The sequence below is a fragment of the Amblyraja radiata genome, chromosome 5, assembly GCF_010909765.2.
Source record: "Amblyraja radiata isolate CabotCenter1 chromosome 5, sAmbRad1.1.pri, whole genome shotgun sequence".
In the NCBI taxonomy this organism is placed as follows: domain Eukaryota; kingdom Metazoa; phylum Chordata; class Chondrichthyes; order Rajiformes; family Rajidae; genus Amblyraja; species Amblyraja radiata.
Genome location: NC_045960.1, coordinates 64,598,960 through 64,617,099, shown reverse-complemented (window position 1 = coordinate 64,617,099; position 18,140 = coordinate 64,598,960). Strand labels below are relative to the sequence as shown.

At 42.8% G+C, this 18,140-nt stretch overlaps 1 protein-coding gene across 3 annotated transcripts in view; it reads left to right on the top strand.

Annotated features, from left to right (window-relative positions):
- The window catches only part of LOC116973398 (exostosin-1-like), a 333,037-nt gene that overhangs the window by 219,293 nt on the left and 95,604 nt on the right, over positions 1-18,140 (top strand). The gene's annotated exons all lie outside the window — the stretch shown is intronic.

Sequence of the window (18,140 nt, the reverse complement as noted above, 5' to 3'; positions counted from 1 at the left end):
AAAGCAGATAATGAGATATTTCCACTAAATCAAGCCTCTCCAATGAAGTGACATAATTACAAGATAAGGTCATGGTTATTTAAACCAGAAGTGTGTAGGAAATTCTCCTTGCAAGATGGTGGTGAGTTCCTCAAATTCTTTACCCCAGAGGATGTGGAGGCTAGATTATTGAAGACATTTTAAGAGGAGGTAGATACAATTTTGGAAAACTGAGTAATTGACGGCTAATTGACGGTAATTCTCCTCACACAGAAGAGGATTTGAGACATGGGGCAAATTGCAATGAATGATAGGGCAGGTTTGAGGGACCAGGTGGTCTACTCCTGGTCCTGTTCATGTTTTCTTGACAGGTGTGGCAATCAATCATACTACATGATTCTAACTGGAGCTCAATTTAAAACCACCTTCATCTTTGCAACTGGAGTCATCCATGGAAAGAGAGACTTTATTTCACATCCTTGACTTACCCTTTGTTGCATACAAGTCCGTTTTGCACACCCCTTTAGTAAGTGTCTGGTTCAGATTATTGGTGAAGTTAAAGAAGTTGATTGGGGTGCAGGGAGAGCATCAGAATGGTGAGCACTGGAGGATTTGGGGAATGGTATGTTATTCTGGATTCAGATTAATTAGACATGAATAGGAGATTGTTATTCTGGTAGGAAATAGTATTTACGTCATTCTTGTGTGGTTCAATTGCTACTTGCCACTTGTCGGTTCAAGTTGAAATACCATCTTAATCTTGCCCAATGAGGTCATCAGTGCTTGTGTTTTGATTATAAGAACTAGGTTTCTTGACTTCCCATGTCCAGTGACATTGTCTGGTCATTGTTTCCTGTCTTGTTTTCCACTTCCTCCTCCTCCTTCTATCCACTGCAAAATGACCAGAAAACAGAGGATGCAACAGGTGACAACAAGCCAGACATCCTCCTAGAGGTGTACAAGAGAGTGCTCCCAAATTAGTCCAAGCATCTAAAGCAGGGGTTGGCAACCTTGTTCTGCATAGGGGCCGGGATGCATGTCTGTGAGCGGATGGCGGGTCACATCTATCACGTGTACACATGGATCCCGCCCCATCCCGTCCAGGATGGCAGGCAACAAATCACGTGTCACATAGATCCTGCCCCTTCGAGGTCGCCACCAGGAGCACTGGCCAAAGATCGTAGAGCGGAGCAAGATACTCCACTATGCAGTATATGCACTATGCAAAATATGCAGTATCAATAATGCCAACCATTTGCACGGGTTTGTAACTGAAGGTGCTGGGTACAAAAGCATGGAGGTTGTGTTGAACTTCGTTAAAACATTGGTTTCATTAAGGCTGGGATATTGGGCACTGCACTGTACAGCGCGAAAGCACGGCAGAGAACGCAGACAAGATTTACTAGAACAATGTAGGAAGGAACTGCAGATGCTAGTTTACATCGAAGGTAGATGCAAATTGCTGGAGTAATTCAGCGAGACAGGCAGCATAATAATAATATATCTTTTATTGTCATTGCACGTCAGTGCAACGAGATTTAGTGTGCAGCTCCACTGCACACTAAATCTCAGGAGAGAAGGAATGGGTGACGTTTCGGATCGAGCCCCTTCGGTTTTGGGTGATTCTTCAGAAAGTGCCTACTTTGAAGTTTTTGGAAACCCAATTATAAAACTTAAATTTTGCAACTTTGAATGTTGTTTCACATTGATGAACATCTCTACTATGGAAAAAACATGTTTTGCGCAATCTTTTAGAGAATTTAATTTATTTTTTCTTCTTCTTTTTCCACGTTGCTCATTGCATTCAGTCATATCCGTTGTATTTTTATGATGAACAACACTCTAAAATAAAACTGATTTAAGAATATAAAATCAATTTTTTGTCGCAGTCTTTCAAATTATAGCTTCCTCAAATAAACCTCCAAAAAATACTTTTTCAGTCTAACGCATTGATTTTAAACCTTTGTAACAGTTTACTGCCGATAAAAGTGTCGATTTTCAGCAAGAATGGTAACCGTCACATAACTTTTCACCAACTTCCTCTAAAACAATATTAACTTCAGATGAATAGGCAGAAGCACACTGTTTATTTATCAATTACAATTCATAATTATGGTCATTGTTGTATTATTTTACACATTATGAGCATAAAATACTCATGTGATGGAAATGACTCAACGTGATGGAGATGGTCAAGTTCGAGAGTGTCACGTAACGGAGATGACTAAAGCTAGGGTTAGGGCTAGGGCTAGGGTTACGGTTAGGGTTATTCACGTCAACTACAAACTAGGTGCATGGACAGGAGTTCCGCCAATTATTCCGTGGAGCAACTAACGGAACTAACAGGCCAGGCCACTCCCGGTGAGCAGGGACATTCCCGGTGAACAGGAACACTCCCGTGGACAGGGAATGGGAGAGGTGGTGGGGGGAGAAGGGGACGGAGGCAAACGCTGCACAAGGGCCTGGTGAGAAGACCCGGGGACCTTTTCCTCCATGCCATCGAGGCCGGCTGCGGGATGTATTAATCCATCATGTCCGTCACAGTCATCTCCCTCATTTACCGCCAACACAAAGGCCTGTTGCAGCCGTCCCCGCTTCCCGTGACCCGATGTCCCTCCCCATGCCAGCCCTCTTTAACCCTTGTGCTAGCCCTTGTTCCTCCCCCACCGGGGAACAAGGGCTGAAGAGGGCCGGGCGTGGAGAGGGACATCGGATCACATCGGGTCACGGGAAGAGGCGACGGCTGCAACAAGCCTTTGTGTCCGGCTGGAGCTGGAGATGAAGCTGGAGCTGGAGCTGGAGCTAGATGGATATCGGGGGTTAAATTACGGAGATGGCCGTCACGGGTATGGTGGCCCAAGCCTTTAGCCCAGCATGGCCTCGCTGGAAGGCTATGCCTGGCCATATCGTTTGGACGAATGGCACATGGCACAAACACATCTCCAGTACAAATCAAAAAATAAAGATTTTTTTACTTTCTAAGTGTTCAACACCGTTCGGAGGTGGCGCTGATTAAAGGTACGTACCCGTTATACAGCAAAAAGCGGAGATTTCACACGCTTCTCGTCCCGCGAAAGCAGAAATTCACAAGGTAGGGGACTTTCGAATTCCGCTGTCTTTTGAGGTGGAAGTGTTCTTCTATTTAAATCCATGAGGGATTGCTCAACAAAGGTGAGTGACGGGAAATTACTCCAATAATTTTATCAAGAATAGAGGATTTTTTTTAAGGGTGATAAATATTTTAATTATTAATACCTACCGTTTAAAAGTATTTTCATTTCAGATAGATCCCACATTAAATAAATATACCGACTTGAAATTTCACAAGTAACCATCGGGACATGCGGTTTTCCGCGGGGGGGCATCGAACATCGGGAAATAAATGTAAAAATAACACTTTATTCATTTCGGGTTTCATCTTTATTTATGAAGATTATGTTTATTAACAATATAGAAAAATAAGAAATGGGACAGAATTACTGATTTTCCTTATATACAGCATCAAAGTAGCGGGACACCAAAGTAGACAGTTACTGAAGAATCATAGAACATAGAAACATAGAAATTAGGTGCAGGAGTAGGCCATTCGGCCCTTCGAGCCTGCACCGCCATTCAATATGATCATGGCTGATCATCCAACTCAGTATCCCGTACCTGCCTTCTCTCCATACCCTCTGATCCCCTTAGCCACAAGGGCCACATCTAACTCCCTCTTAAATATAGCCAATGAACTGGCCTTGACTACCCTCTGTGGCAGGGAGTTCCAGAGATTCACCACTCTCTGTGTGAAAAAAGTTCTTCTCATCTCGGTTTTAAAGGATTTCCCCCTTATCCTTAAGCTGTGACCCCTTGTCCTGGACTTCCCCAACATCGGGAGCAATCTTCCTGCATCTAGCCTGTCCAACCCCTTAAGAATTTTGTAAGTTTCTATAAGATCCCCTCTCAATCTCCTAAATTCTAGAGAGTATAAACCAAGTCTATCCAGTCTTTCTTCATAAGACAGTCCTGACATCCCAGGAATCACTGGTGAACCTTCTCTGAACTCCCTCTATGGCAATAATGTCCTTCCTCAGATTTGGAGACCAATATACCTTCTTACAATATACAATCACCCTTTTACACACACAAACAATGGCAGTAAATCGACTGCTGTTACAGAAAGCATATGGACAGCAGACACTCCACCTCTCCTATCCCACCATTAGTCCAAACCAGTTATATAATTCCATACAACGCCTCCATAGGGTCTATATTCCACAGAGATACAAAGAGTACTTGTGAATAGACACAAATTGCTGGAGTAAATCAGCGGGATAGGCAGCGACTCTGGAGAGAAGGAATGGGTGACATTTCGGATCGAGCTCCTTCGGTCTGAAGAAGGGTCTCAACCTGAAACATCACCCATTCCTTCTCTTCGGGGCTGCTGCCTGAGTTACTCCAGCATTTTGTGTCTATTTCTTAGAATAGCCCTGCGACATGGAACTTTGGTTGCAATGCTGGAGAATGTATTTTAGGAGGAGCGAAAGCTGAGAGGAGATTTAGTTCAAAATCATCGCGGGCAGAAGGATTAAGGTGGAACAGGTTGCACCGATTGGGCTGTTTTATCTAATGTTTTGATTTCATTGCACATTATTTTTCATTTCACTGTCTTGTACAATTTATGTATAATTTATGTTTTGGTAAGCATCTGAACTGAAACAGGTTACGGGAGATACATAAATAATGGCAGTAAATCGACTGCTCTTACTGAAAGCATATGGACAGCAGACACTCCACCTCTCCCATCCCACCTTCAGTCCAAACCAGTTATATAATTCCATACAACGCCTCCACGGGATCTATATTCCACTGAGATACAAGAAGAAGGGAAGGTGACGTTTCATGTTGAGACCTTTCTTCAGACTGAACTGAACTCTCATCGGTGAGAGTACTTGTGATAGTCTGAAGGAGGGTCTCTACCCAAAACGTCACCCATTCCTTCTATCCAGAGATGCTGCCTGTCCCGCTGAGTTACTCCAGCATATTGTGTCTATCTTTGGTGTAAACCAGCATCTGCAGTTCCTTCCCACACAAGAGAACTTGGGACTTGCAGCTGAATATCTGGGTACTTTACAATTTGAGTCTCGTGATAAATTACTGGCCGAATACACAATCTGGTGCTCCGGGACCGTTTCTTCGAGAGACCCGTTTATTTCATGTATATGAATATTGGATGCATATCGGCAGTACATTTCATATGATTAATTATTAAAGCAGGCTTCCTGTCCATCAAAAATGGACAAGGGAGAGCCAGTGGATGTAGTGTACCTGGACTTTCAGAAAGCATTTGATAAGGTCCCACATAGGAGATTAGTGGGCAAAATTAGGGCACATGGTATTGGGGGTAGAGTGCTGACATGGATAGAGAAGTGTTTGGCAGACAGGAAACAAAGAGTAGGGATTAACGGGTCCCTTTCAGAATGGCAGGCAGTGACTAGGGGGTGTACCGCAAAGTTCGGTGCTGGGACCGCAGCTATTTACAATATACATCAATGATTTGGATGAAGGGATTCAAAGTAACATTAGCAAATTTGCAGAAGACACAAATCTGGGTGGCAGTGTGAACTGTTAGGAGGATGCTATGAGAATGCAGGGTGACTTGGACAGGTTGGGGGAGTGGGCAGATGCATGGCAGATGAGGTTTAATGCAGATAAATGTGAGGTTAGCACATTTTGGTAGCAAAAACAGGAAGGCAGATTACTATCTAAATGGCATCAAGTTGGGAAAAGGGGAAGTACAATGGGATCTGGGGTTCCTTGTACATCAGTCTATGAAAGTAAGCATGCAGGTACAGCAGGCAGTGAAGAAAGTGAATGGCATGTTGGCCTTTATAACTAGAGGAATCGAATATAGGAGCAAAGAGGTCCTTCTGCAGTTGTACAGAGCCCTAGTGAGACCACACCTGGAGTATTGTGTGCAGTTTTGGTCCCCTAATTTGAGAAAGGACATTCTTGCTATTGACGGAGTGCAGCGTAGGTTTACAAGGTTAATTCCCGGGATGGCGGGACTGTCATATGCTGAGAGAATGGAGCAGCTGGGCTTGTACACTCTGGAGTTTAGAAGGATGAGAGGTGTCTCATTGAAACATATACGATTGTTAAGGGCTTGGACATGCTAAAGGCAGGAAACATGTTCCCGATGTTGGGGGAGTCCAGAACCAGGGGCCACAGTTTAAGAATAAGGAGTAAGCCATTTAGAATGGAGACGAGGAGACACTTTTTCTCACAGAGAGTGGTGAGTCTGTGGAATTCTTTGTCTCAGAGGGCGATGGGGGCAGGTTCTCTGGATGCTTTCAAGAGAGAGCTAGATAGGGCTCTTAAAAATAGCGGAGTCAGGGGATATGGGGGAAAGGCAGGAACGAGGTACTGATTGGGGATGATCAGCCATGATCACATTGAATGGCAGTGCTGGCTCGAAGGGCCGAATGGCCTACCCCTGCGCCTATTGTCTATTATCTATTGTCTATTGTCTATTGGTTCCGTCAGTTAATGGCTAGTGTTTCATCACGTTTTGAGTCCATTTCGTAATACCCCTGATAATGAGACCAAACAACTAACGACCAGTTTACAAATTAATGTGGAGATTTATACATCAACAGGTCAGAAAGAATGGGGCAAATATTTATTATTTTTTAAAGTGTCTTTCGTTGAAGATGAATGAGTTGTTCGTTGCTTGCGGATTCCCTCAAGTTTTTTATTTTTAAATTTTTTTTTTTTAAATTAGAAGTAGACATATTATAAAGTATAGTTGCATATTATAGTAAAAAACTTTTCATATACATCAGTCATACATTATTAAAATTTTCAATTGTCGATTACTTCTACTTCTAGTGTTTTTTTTTTTTATATAGAAAAAGAGAGAAAGAGAGAGAAAAGTTACAAATATCAAAAAAAACAAAAAAGGTGGAATGGATTACTTATAATACGTCATTGGAGATAGGTTCGTAGATTATAAAGTATGACTTTTCATCTAATCCTGAGTTCAAGTTTCAGTTGGGTTTTCGTGCTGGGCCAATCTATCCCGTCAGATAATTAATGAATGGAGCCCATATTTTATCAAAAAGTTCTTGTTTGTCCATTAAGACAAGTCTAATTCTTTCTAGATATAGGGTCTCCGACATTTCCACAATCCACATTTTAATTGTGGGGGTCGTAGGGCCTTTTCAAAATTTTAATATTAATTTTTTTCCGGTTATTATACTGTAGTCGAGGAAATTTCTTTGGCTTGTTGTGAGTGTTAAACTTTGCTATGATATTCCAAGTATTATTAATTTTGAGTTTGGATCCAGTTTTGTATTAATTACTTCTGAAATTATTTCAAAAATATCAGTCCAGAAATGTTTAATTTTTATAAAATTTGCAAACGTATGTGTTAAATTAGCATCTAGATGTAGACATTTATCACAAATAGGGGAGATTTGTGGGAAGATTCTATTTAGTTTTATTTTAGAGTAGTGTAATCTATGTAAGACTTTAAATTGTATTAAAGCATGTCTGGCATTTAACGAACATTGATGTATATGTTGTAAACTTTCGTCCCACAAATCTTTCGTTATAGGGTGACCTAATTCATTTTCCCATGTGTGTCTATATGGTTCCGTCGGTGGTACCTCGTTGTTTAGGAGGGTGTTATAAATATAAGCTATTAATTTTTCAGTGTTAGGATGCTTGTTCAAACATTCATCAAGGATTTCTGGTTCCCTAGTCCCTCAAGTTTTTAATGTGGATTTGTATCAAGTTGCATTGTTTCAGGTTTCACATTTGGAATTTATTTTGGAGCTGGGTTCAGCTGGGGGTCCACGGAAGTTGGAAGAATTCTGCTTACTGGGAATAAAGACCAGAGGCAGAGCAGCACGGACACTTCCCTTCTCTCGGGCGTGCACGCTGGCACTAACTCACGCCGATTCACACTTACTCGCACACACGCGGACGTATGCAGGTGTGATTGAATTTTATGCACAGGCAACGCATAATGCTGAAGAAGGGTCTACACATGAAACGTCACCCATTCCTTCTCTCCAGAGATGCTGCCGGTTCTGCTGAGTTACTCCAGTATTTTGTGTCTATCTTCAAGTTCAGAGTTAAATAAAAAACCCAGAGTGCTGGAGGAACTCAGCGCCCACCAATCCAAGACAGGTGCGGGGGAAATAATACGCCTGCTGGCCGGAATGTTTCCGGGGCGTGATAGCAGCAGCACCGCAGCCACTGCAACTACACTTTTAGATGCGGGAAAACAAAATCCGCCTGCAAGCCGGATGATTTCGGGTTATGGGCCGCATTCGGTCGGAGGGCTGTTGGTTGCCGACCCCTGATCGAAAGAATTGCTTTCAGACCTTCTTTGCATTCACTACATTATTCCTGTTAGGTTCTTGCCTCTCTTTGCATGTGCACAAGGCATATTTGTGCCATGAACCAGTGGTACAAGAAAGTGCCCATGTCCCTCCTCAAGAGGTGCTTTGTCATAGTAGCTGAAATGTAGTGGGACAATGGACAACATCAGATTGAATGAGTCATGCAATTTTCCCATGTACATGGTGATGACAATCATGTTCTTGCACCTGCTATCCTGATCTGGAGTGATAGCTCCATCAGCTGTGCAACTAATTGCAGTTCCTCTGCAGAACCCTAAAACTCTATTGCTTCCTGAATCATGGAGAAGCCTCTTATCATGGTAAACCTTAGTGCTCAGACTTGCTGCTGCCCTGACTCAAGGAGAAAGGTTTGAATTACCTTCTCTTTGACTAAAAGCTTCCTTTGATTAAGAAACCTGGTATCTATTGTTCTACTTCCAAACAAGCATGGGCTAAAACTCCAATTTTCTGGATGACAACATTGCATCCTCATCTTAATTCTTAGAACATGTTCAGTGCAGTTTTTCAGCCGAATTCAGAGGATCACGTTCATCTCTGTTCCCAACAACCTGTAAATAATTGAGTATTCCTTTAAATTGCACAGGGGAGATGGAGGAGGTTTGACTGAGAATCTTGCTGCCATTCAGAAAAGGCTTCTTGTATGAGATTCACATTGTGCGTAGGTATATTTACACTGATCAGTTTAGCAGGGCAGGTTTCAAAATATTTCTTTAGGGTTGACATCATTAACCTCCTACTCAAATGTGCATTACAGTGAAATTCAATTTGATAAAATGCTTGATCCATACTAAAATAATCCAATCTAATTCGCAGTCTAATTTACAATTGAATCAGAACCCACAATACCAAAATAATAGCAGCAATGCATTTCAATTTTTAGGCCATTGCACCTATATACATGTTTCATGTGGTAGAAAAGGCTATGTATCTATCTGAGCAAATAAATAAATGATGGGTCTTTGTCCCAAACATTATGGAGAGCAGTGTACCTACAATGAGGTGGTTGTATGTGAGCAGAGGCTGAGTAAGAATGGCCTTCATTCAATAACATTCAAATGATTGAACGATAATTTTTGATGCAAACACGATTCTGATGTATTAAAATAGATGCTAGCTTTTTTTGCCCCTCAGATTGAAGAAATAAAACTCAAGGAAAGGGATTAATTAGGAGAAATGTATTTACTGTATATGTGGTAAAACATTGAAATTTCCTATCACAGATGACTGAACCTTAAGCCGAATACCTTTTAGAGTTAAGATCAATCAATAGATTTGTGGTCACTAAGTAAATATACTACACAGTAAATCATCTATGTAGTATATTTACAGTGGTGAAAAGCAAGATCATTCTAGAGACACGAGATGACAGATGCTGGGGTATAGAGGAAAAAAATAGACTGCTTGAGGAACTAAGCAAGTTGAGCAGCATCTGTTCATAAGTGTTAGGAGCAGAATAAGACTATTTGGCCCATCAAGTATTCTCCGCCATTCAATCATGGCTGTTCTATTTCTCCCTCGTAACTCCATTCTACTGCCTACTCCCAATAACCCCTGACACCCATACTAATCTGCTGGGACACAAAGGAATTATTGACGTGGTAGGTTGACTTGCTAACTTCCTTCAGCAGGTTGTTTTTTGCACGATCATTCCAGCAACTGAAACATGACAAGTAACCATATTTAGAGTCATCAAGGCATAGAGCTGTACAATTGGGATACAGGCTCTTTGGCCCATCTTGTCCTTGCCAACTAAGTTGGTGTATTGGGCTAGTCCCATTTGCCTGCATTTGACCAAAGGCCTTCTAAACCCTTCCTGTTCAAATATCTGTCCAAATGTCTTTTAGAAGTTCAACTATACCCTATCGCTTCCTCTGGCAGTTGATTCCAGATATAGCTTACTCTCTGAGTGTAAAATCTGCTTCTGAGGTCATATTTAAGTCTCTTCCCTCTCATCTTAAGTCTATGCCCTCTAGTTTTAGAATCTTCTACCATGGAGGAAAAAGATTATGTGTTCAATTTGTCCATATCCCCCATGTTCCTGTACACCACGGCAAAGTCAGCTGTCAGCCTCCTATGCTTCAAAGATGAAAGTACCAGCCTATTTAACTTCTCCCTTTAACAAAAGCCAAGGTTTCATCCTGATGAATCTCTTCTGCACACTTTCCAACAATGACATAAATTCTATAGCTAGGTGACCAGAACTGCACACAGTACTTCAATTATGGTCTCACCAGCAGTTGTATAGCTGATCATGATGTGCCAACTTTTGTACTCTCTAAATGAAGGCAAGTGCACCAGACTGTCCACCTACTTTGCTCTTTCAGGTAACCATGCACCTGTACTCCCTGATCTCTCTGTTCTGTAACATTCCAGGTCTTTGTCGTTTACTGTGCAAGTCATTAGAAACGGGAATAGTCCTCGAGGATTGACGTACTGCGCATGTTGTTCCATTGTTTAAAAAGGGTTCTAAGAGTAAACCTAGCAATTATATGCCTGTTAGTTTGACTTCAGTGGTGGGCAAATTAATGGAAAAGATACTTAGAGATAATATATATAAGCATCTGGATAAACAGGGTCTGATTAGGAACAGTCAGCATGGATTTGTGCTTGGAAGGTCATGTTTGACTAATCTTCTTGAATTTTATGAAGAGGTTACTAGGGAAATTGACGAGGGTAAAGCAGTGGATGTTGTCTATATGGACTTTAGTAAGGCCTTTGACAAGGTTCCTCATGGAAGGTTGGTTAAGAAGGTTCAACTGTTGGGTATAAATGCAGGAGTAGCAAGATGGATTCAACAGTGGCAGAATGGGAGAAGCCAGAGGGTAATGGTAGATGGTTGTTTGTCGGGTTGGAGGCAGGTGACTAGTGTGGTGCCTCAGGGATCGGTGTTGGGTCCTTTGTTGTTTGTCATGTACATCAATGATCTGGATGAAGGTGTGGTAAATTGGATTAGTAAGTATGCAGATGATACCAAGATAGGGGGTGTTGTGGATAATGAAGAGGATTTCCAAAGTCTACAGAGTGATTTAGGCCATTTGGAAGAATGGGCTGAAAGATGGCAGATGGAGTTTAATGCTGATAAATGTGAGGTGCTACACCTTGGCAGGACAAATCAAAATAGGACGTACATGGTAAATGGTAGGGAATTGAAGAATACAGTTGAACAGAGGGATCTGGGAATAACCGTGCATAGTTCCTTGAAGGTGGAATCTCATATAGATAGGGTGGTAAAGAAAGCTTTTGGTATGCTAGCCTTTATAAATCAGAGCATTGAGTATAGAAGCTGGGATGTAATGTTAAAGTTGTACAAGGCATTGGTGAGACCAAATCTGGAGTATGGTGTACAATTTTGGTCGCCCAATTATAGGAAGGATGTCAACAAAATAGAGAGAGTACAGAGGAGATTTACTAGAATGTTGCCTGGGTTTCAACAACTAAGTTACAGAGAAAGGTTGAATAAGTTAGGTCTTTATTCTCTGGAGCGCAGAAGGTTAAGGGGGGACTTGATAGAGGTCTTTAAAATGATGAGAGGGATAGACAGAGTTGATGTGGATCAGCTTTTCCCTTTGAGAATAGGGAAGATTCAAACAAGAGGACATGACTTCATAATTAAGGGACAGAAGTTTAGGGGTAACATGAGGGGGAACTTCTTTACTCAGAGAGTGGTAGCGGTGTGGAATGAGCTTACAGTGGAAGTGGTGGAGGCAGGTTCGTTGGTATCATTTAAAAATAAATTGGATAGGCATATGGATGAGAAAGGAATGGAGGGTTATGGTATGAGTGCAGGCAGGTGGGACTAAGGGAAAAAAGTTGTTCGGCACGGACTTGTAGGGCCGAGATGGCCTGTTTCCGTGCTGTAATTGTTATATGGTTATATGGTTAAGTCCTTCCCTGGTTTTGACATATCAAAGTGCAACACCTCACACTTGTCAGAGGTAAATTCCTTTTGCCATTCCTTGGCCCACCTTCCAAAATGATCTGGATCTTGTTGTAAACTTATACAATCCTTCATCACTGTCCACTTTCCCACCAATTTTGGTGTGGTCCTCAAATTTACTGACATTGTTAACTATAGAGTTATTCAAATAGTTAATGCATATGACAAACAGAAAATCAGAAAAACAAACATACACTACTACCATTTGACCTTCCTTATGAATCAATTTGACCAGCTCACCATGGATTCCATGCACTCAAACCTTACAGATCAGTCTACCATGTGGGACATTGTCAAAGGCCTTGCTAAAGTCCATTTATACAATGTCCCCTGCCCTGCCTTTATCAATTCTCTTGGGGACAATAGAAAACTTTATTAGATACATGAGACATGATTTCCCACACACAAAGCCATGCTCTCTGTCCCTAATCAGTCCATGCCCATCCAAATGCTGGTAGATCCGTCCCTAAGAATCCCTTCCAACAGCTTTCCCACCACTGATGTCAGGCTCACTAGCCTGGAGGAAGGAACTGCAGATGATTGTTTACACCAAAGATAGATGCAAAATGCTGGAGTAACTCAGCGGGACAGGCAGCATCTCTGGATAGACGGAATTGGGGACAGAAGTCTGAAGTCAGTCTGAAGAAGGGTCTCAACCCGAAACGTCATCCATTCCTTCTTTCCAGAGATGTTGCCTGTCCTGCTGAGTTACTCCAGCATTTTGTGCCTATCTTCACTAGCATGTAGTTTCCTGGCTTGTCTCTGCTGCCCTTAACAGTACAACATTAGTCACTCACAAGTCTTCCGGATTTTTAACTGCGGCTATAGATGATGCAAATATCTCCGCAAGGTCGTCCATCATTTCCTTCTTAGTTTCCTGCAAGGTTTGATGTTGCACTCGGTCAGGTCCTGGGGATTTAACCACCTTAAAGTACTTTAAAACCACCAGTACAGCTTTGGTAATTTATATCTAATCTAAGACATCACTACTACTTTGCTTCAATTCCTTAGCTTCCATGCTCTCCTCCTCAGTTAAAATGGATGAGAAGTATTCATTTAACATCTCTCCCACCTCTTGTGGCTTTACACAAAGATGCCCATGTTGATCTTTAAGGGGACCTTTTCTTTCCCTAGCCATCCTGTTATTCTTAATATACTTGTAGATTTTGTTCTCCCCATATTGTCATCAACTCCCCACAGATTCCACCACTGGAAGCAATATTGAGTGGCTAATTAATCGACCAAACCGTCTATCTTTGAGATATTGGATTGAGCCAAAGCACCTGGATGAAACCCAGGGGATCACAGTACCAACTGCACCCAGACAAGTGTCCAAGGATCTCGGGTGCTATGAGACAACGGCCAGACTAGCTTCACCACTGTCCTGCCCATTTCTTAATATTAGACATTGCAATAAACAGGAAGAAAAACTGAGCTATTGGCGAAAGAATTATGCTTACATAGGTCACGGATGGAATGGTGGTGTTGAGTCAAGATATTTTATAATCACGATCTTTATGTTCTTAGAATAGTTATTTTAGATTCATTCCACAGCAAAACCTGTCACATCCAATGAACACATACATCAGAACAACGTGAGCATGGTTGGAGAGCACAGCATGCTTCAAGGCAGGAATCAGAAAATCATCATCACTCCTGTTACCATTTATAACTTATTCACTCATTAACTCTGATGCCTTTCTGACTGAAAGGATGAAACATATTGATTGCATTTTAAAATACAGGGTACCACGACTTACAATCTAATTTTGCTGTTCGGCATAGCAATCCTCTTACTATTATTGTCATTGATGTTTTCAGCTATAATTGCCTCCAGCACAAACCTGTCCACCTTCTAAAGACAATTGTTCCGCTAATACGTTTGGAAATACATTTGTCAAACCATCCATTTTGTGATTGATAGAAGAGTTACTCAAGGTTTTATTGTGATGAATATTAAGACTTGCACATTTAACTTTCACATTAACTAAATGAATGCCATTTAATTTGAGCATTAGATTTCCAAGTATGTTATTCCGTACCACTATCAAGATTGTAGAGATGATTTCAAGTTCAAGTTCAAGTGAGTTTATTGTCATGTGTCCCTGATAGGACAATGAAAATCTTGCTTTGCTTCAGCACACAGAACATAGTAGGCATTTACTACAAAACAGATCAGTGTGTCCTTATATTATTATATAAATATATACACACATGAATAAATAAACTGATAAAGTGCAAATAACAGATAATGGGTTATTAATAATCAGAGTTTTGTCCGAGCCAGGTTTAATGGCCTGATAGCTGTGGGGAAGTAGCTATTCCTGAGCCTGGTTGTTGCAGTCTTCAGGCTCCTGTACCTTCTACCTGAAGGTAGCAGGGAGATGAGTTTGTGGCCAGCATGGTGTGGGTCTTTGATGATACTGCCAGCCTTTTTGAGGCAGCGACTGCGATAAATCCACTCGATGGAAGGAAGGTCAGAGCCGATGATGGACTAGGCAGTGTTTACTACTTTTTGTAGTCTTTTCCTCTCCAGGGCGCTCAAGTTGCCGAACCAAGCCACGATGCAACTCTCTACTGTGCACCTGTAGAAGTTAGAGAGAGTCCTCCTTGACAAACCGACTCTCCGTAATCTTCTCAGGAAGTAGAGGCGCTGATGCGCTTTCTTGATAATTGCATTAGTGTCCTCGGACCAGGAAAGATCTTCAGAGATGTGCACGCCCAGGAATTTGAAGCTCTTGACCCTTTCAACCATCGACCCGTTGATATAAACGGGGCTGTGGGTCCCCATCCTACTCCTTCCAAAGTCTACAATCAGTTCCTTGGTTTTGCTGGTGTTGAGGGCCAGGTTATTGCGCTGGCACCATATGGACAGTTGCTCGATCTCTCATCTATACTCTGACTCATCACCATCAGTGATACATCCCACAACAGTGGTGTCGTCAGCGAACTTGATGATGGAGTTCGCACTGTGACCGGCTACGCAGTCATGAGTATAGAGTGAGTACAGCAGGGGGCAGAGCACGCAGCCTTGAGGTGCTCCTGTGCTGATTGTTATCGAGGCAGACACATTTCCACCAATGCGAACAGACTGTGGTCTGTGAATGAATTTTAGCACATGAAAGCAATTGAGTTGGAACTCACTGGGAATGAAAATGTAAAATGCAGTTGAACAAACCAAACCAGTTAACTTCTACGTTTTACAGAGGTGTGACAAGAGACTGGCAGCTAACATCGCAAGGCAGCAGATCGATAATTTTAAAAAGTTAGCAATGCTAGATAACTCTGATATACCCTGCTTCCTGTATTTGATATGTGCAGCCAGTTTCCCATGTCTCAGAAAGCCCAGCAGCTCACACAAGATGACAACAGCTCTGTTGGTGTATAAGTGGGCCAGGAAAACTCTCCATGGAACCACACTATCTGTAAACTAAACCAAGCACTTCCCATCAGATCCTAAAGGTTGTGAATTGTATTCCCCTTTGGGAAATGGATAGCCATCCTGGATTAGGAAATGAATTCACCTGGAATCCAGGCTCATTTTCTTTTCCCTCGAGACCTGCATCAGACCTATTTGGTTTTGCAAACTGTTTCAGAATTCTCCCCTTTAACTATAAACTAAAGCAGTCATCAAACTGGGGTCCTTGGAAGAAATTAAACTCCACAGTTTGGACAAAACAGCAACAATTATTTTCTTACTCAGAACTTTGTAACCTATTCCAGTTAATGTCTAATATGAATTTTAAGCAATATATCTATTAAGAATCACCAGTACAATAACGAAAGAAAACATAGATGCAGGAAGATTGTTCCCGATGTTAGGGAAGTCCAGGACAAGGGGTCACAGCTTAAGGATAAGGAGGAAATCCTTTAAAACCGAGATGAGAAAAACTTTTTTCACACAGAGAGTGGTGAATCTCTGGAACTCTCTGCCACAGAGGGTAGTTGAGGCCAGTTCATTGGCTATATTTAAGAGGGAGTTAGATGTGGCCCTTGTGGCTAAGGGGATCAGAGGGTATGGAGAGAAGGCAGGTACGGGATACTGAGTTGGATGATCAGCCATGATAATATTGAATGGCGGTGCAGGCTCGAAGGGCCGAATGGCCTACTCCTGCACCTAATTTCTATGTTTCTATAGTGTAATAAACAATTATATGAAAGAAGCAAACTGTGTATTGGTCCACATTTAAAATAATTATCAAGTAAACTAGATTGAAGCTCTAGATAGATAGGAGAAAATGTGGTGGTTATGTTTTAGTGAATGAGGTGATGGAGGTCACATTCGGTCAGGACACTGTCTAATCATTGCTAAATCCTTCATTGGGTTCAGCCTAAATCAATTTTCACATGACTTGTATTATTATTTGTGAGGTCAACAGTGAGAGCTTCAATTACATTGAAGTAGCTCATGTCTATATCCAAATATTCTGGCATTTCTTTGGTTCCCCTTTCTTCACAAGACCATGAAGTGCAGTGGCTCTTGCTTCTGGATTGGGCAGGGGATGGGACCATCTGGTTCAGTGGCCACAATCTTGGGTTGCACTGGCACAGTAATGGTTGGGTATTTATCAATACAGGTGCACAACCTTTTATCCGAAGATCCAAATAACGAAAACCTCCGAATAGCGGACATTTTTTCGGTCCTTGAAGAAAGCTCCTTGAAAACGTTCACCGAGGGCGGCCCGCAGAGGTGACAGCGGAACCTCCGGTCGGTCCTCGAAGAAAGGGGAACTAAATCCCCATTCATAAAAGAGAAGGTGAGGGTATATTGCGCGGGAGGGTTAATAATTGACAATATGCTGCTGCCTGCCCGTTGAGTTAAAAAGTTCCCACGGTAGACTCACGATACACAGTATCGTGAGTCTTGCGTGGAAACTTTTTAACTCAGCGGGCAGCAGCAGCAGATTGTCACTCCCTTCAGTTTCACCCCACCTACACCCCTCTGCTTCCCGGCCATGTGTGTGACCCCTTCCCTCCCCTCTCCAGCTCCCCGCTCACCGGCGCGGGGGCTTTGCACTGTCTTCACGTCGGCACTGCCAGCAGGTTAGTGCCAGTCACCGGAGGCGTCAGGACCAACGGGACACCGACCCCCAGGCCCACTGCAAGCACGGAGATCCCAGAGACCCACAGCCAGCAGCAGCCCAGCCCCGTTCCAACTCCAGAGGAAAACTGCAAACTGGCCGGAGACGTCAGGACCACCAGAAGCCGTTCCCCGAGCTGCGCCCCCTCATCGGGACACCGACCCCCAGGCCCACTGCAAGCACGGAGATCCCAGAGACCCACAGCCAGCAGCAACTCCAGCCCAGCCCCGCTCCAACTCCAGAGGGACACGTAGGGGCAGAAGCTGATGGTGTGCAAGGTACGTCTTGTTCTTGGGGTGGCGGATGAGGGGGCGCAGCTCGGGCTGTGGGCAAACTGCCACTTGTCGCCGTAGCGGCCCATCGGGGAGCGGATTCCTCTGGAGTTGGAGGGGGAGGGGGGTATTGTGCTGTTTGATCGCCCCCTGCTATCCCAGGGACAGGGAGACACAGCGGCTTTTTAGACTGGTGGGCAATCACTTCCAAAGTTCTGCCCACACAGTCAGTACACCTCTCCTACACTGCATTTCATACAAACATTTATTCTGCAAGAAAAAACTACATTGAAGACTCAAATTCGCGACCGAGTAACTGCCGGGATCAAGGCGCAAACTCGCGACCTTGCAGATATGAGCCGAGCACTCTACCGCTGAGCCAGCCGTTAAAATCTACGCTAAAAAATGTCCATTCCGAAGGCCGACAAATTCTGAATTACGAAAAGTGTCTGGTCCCAAG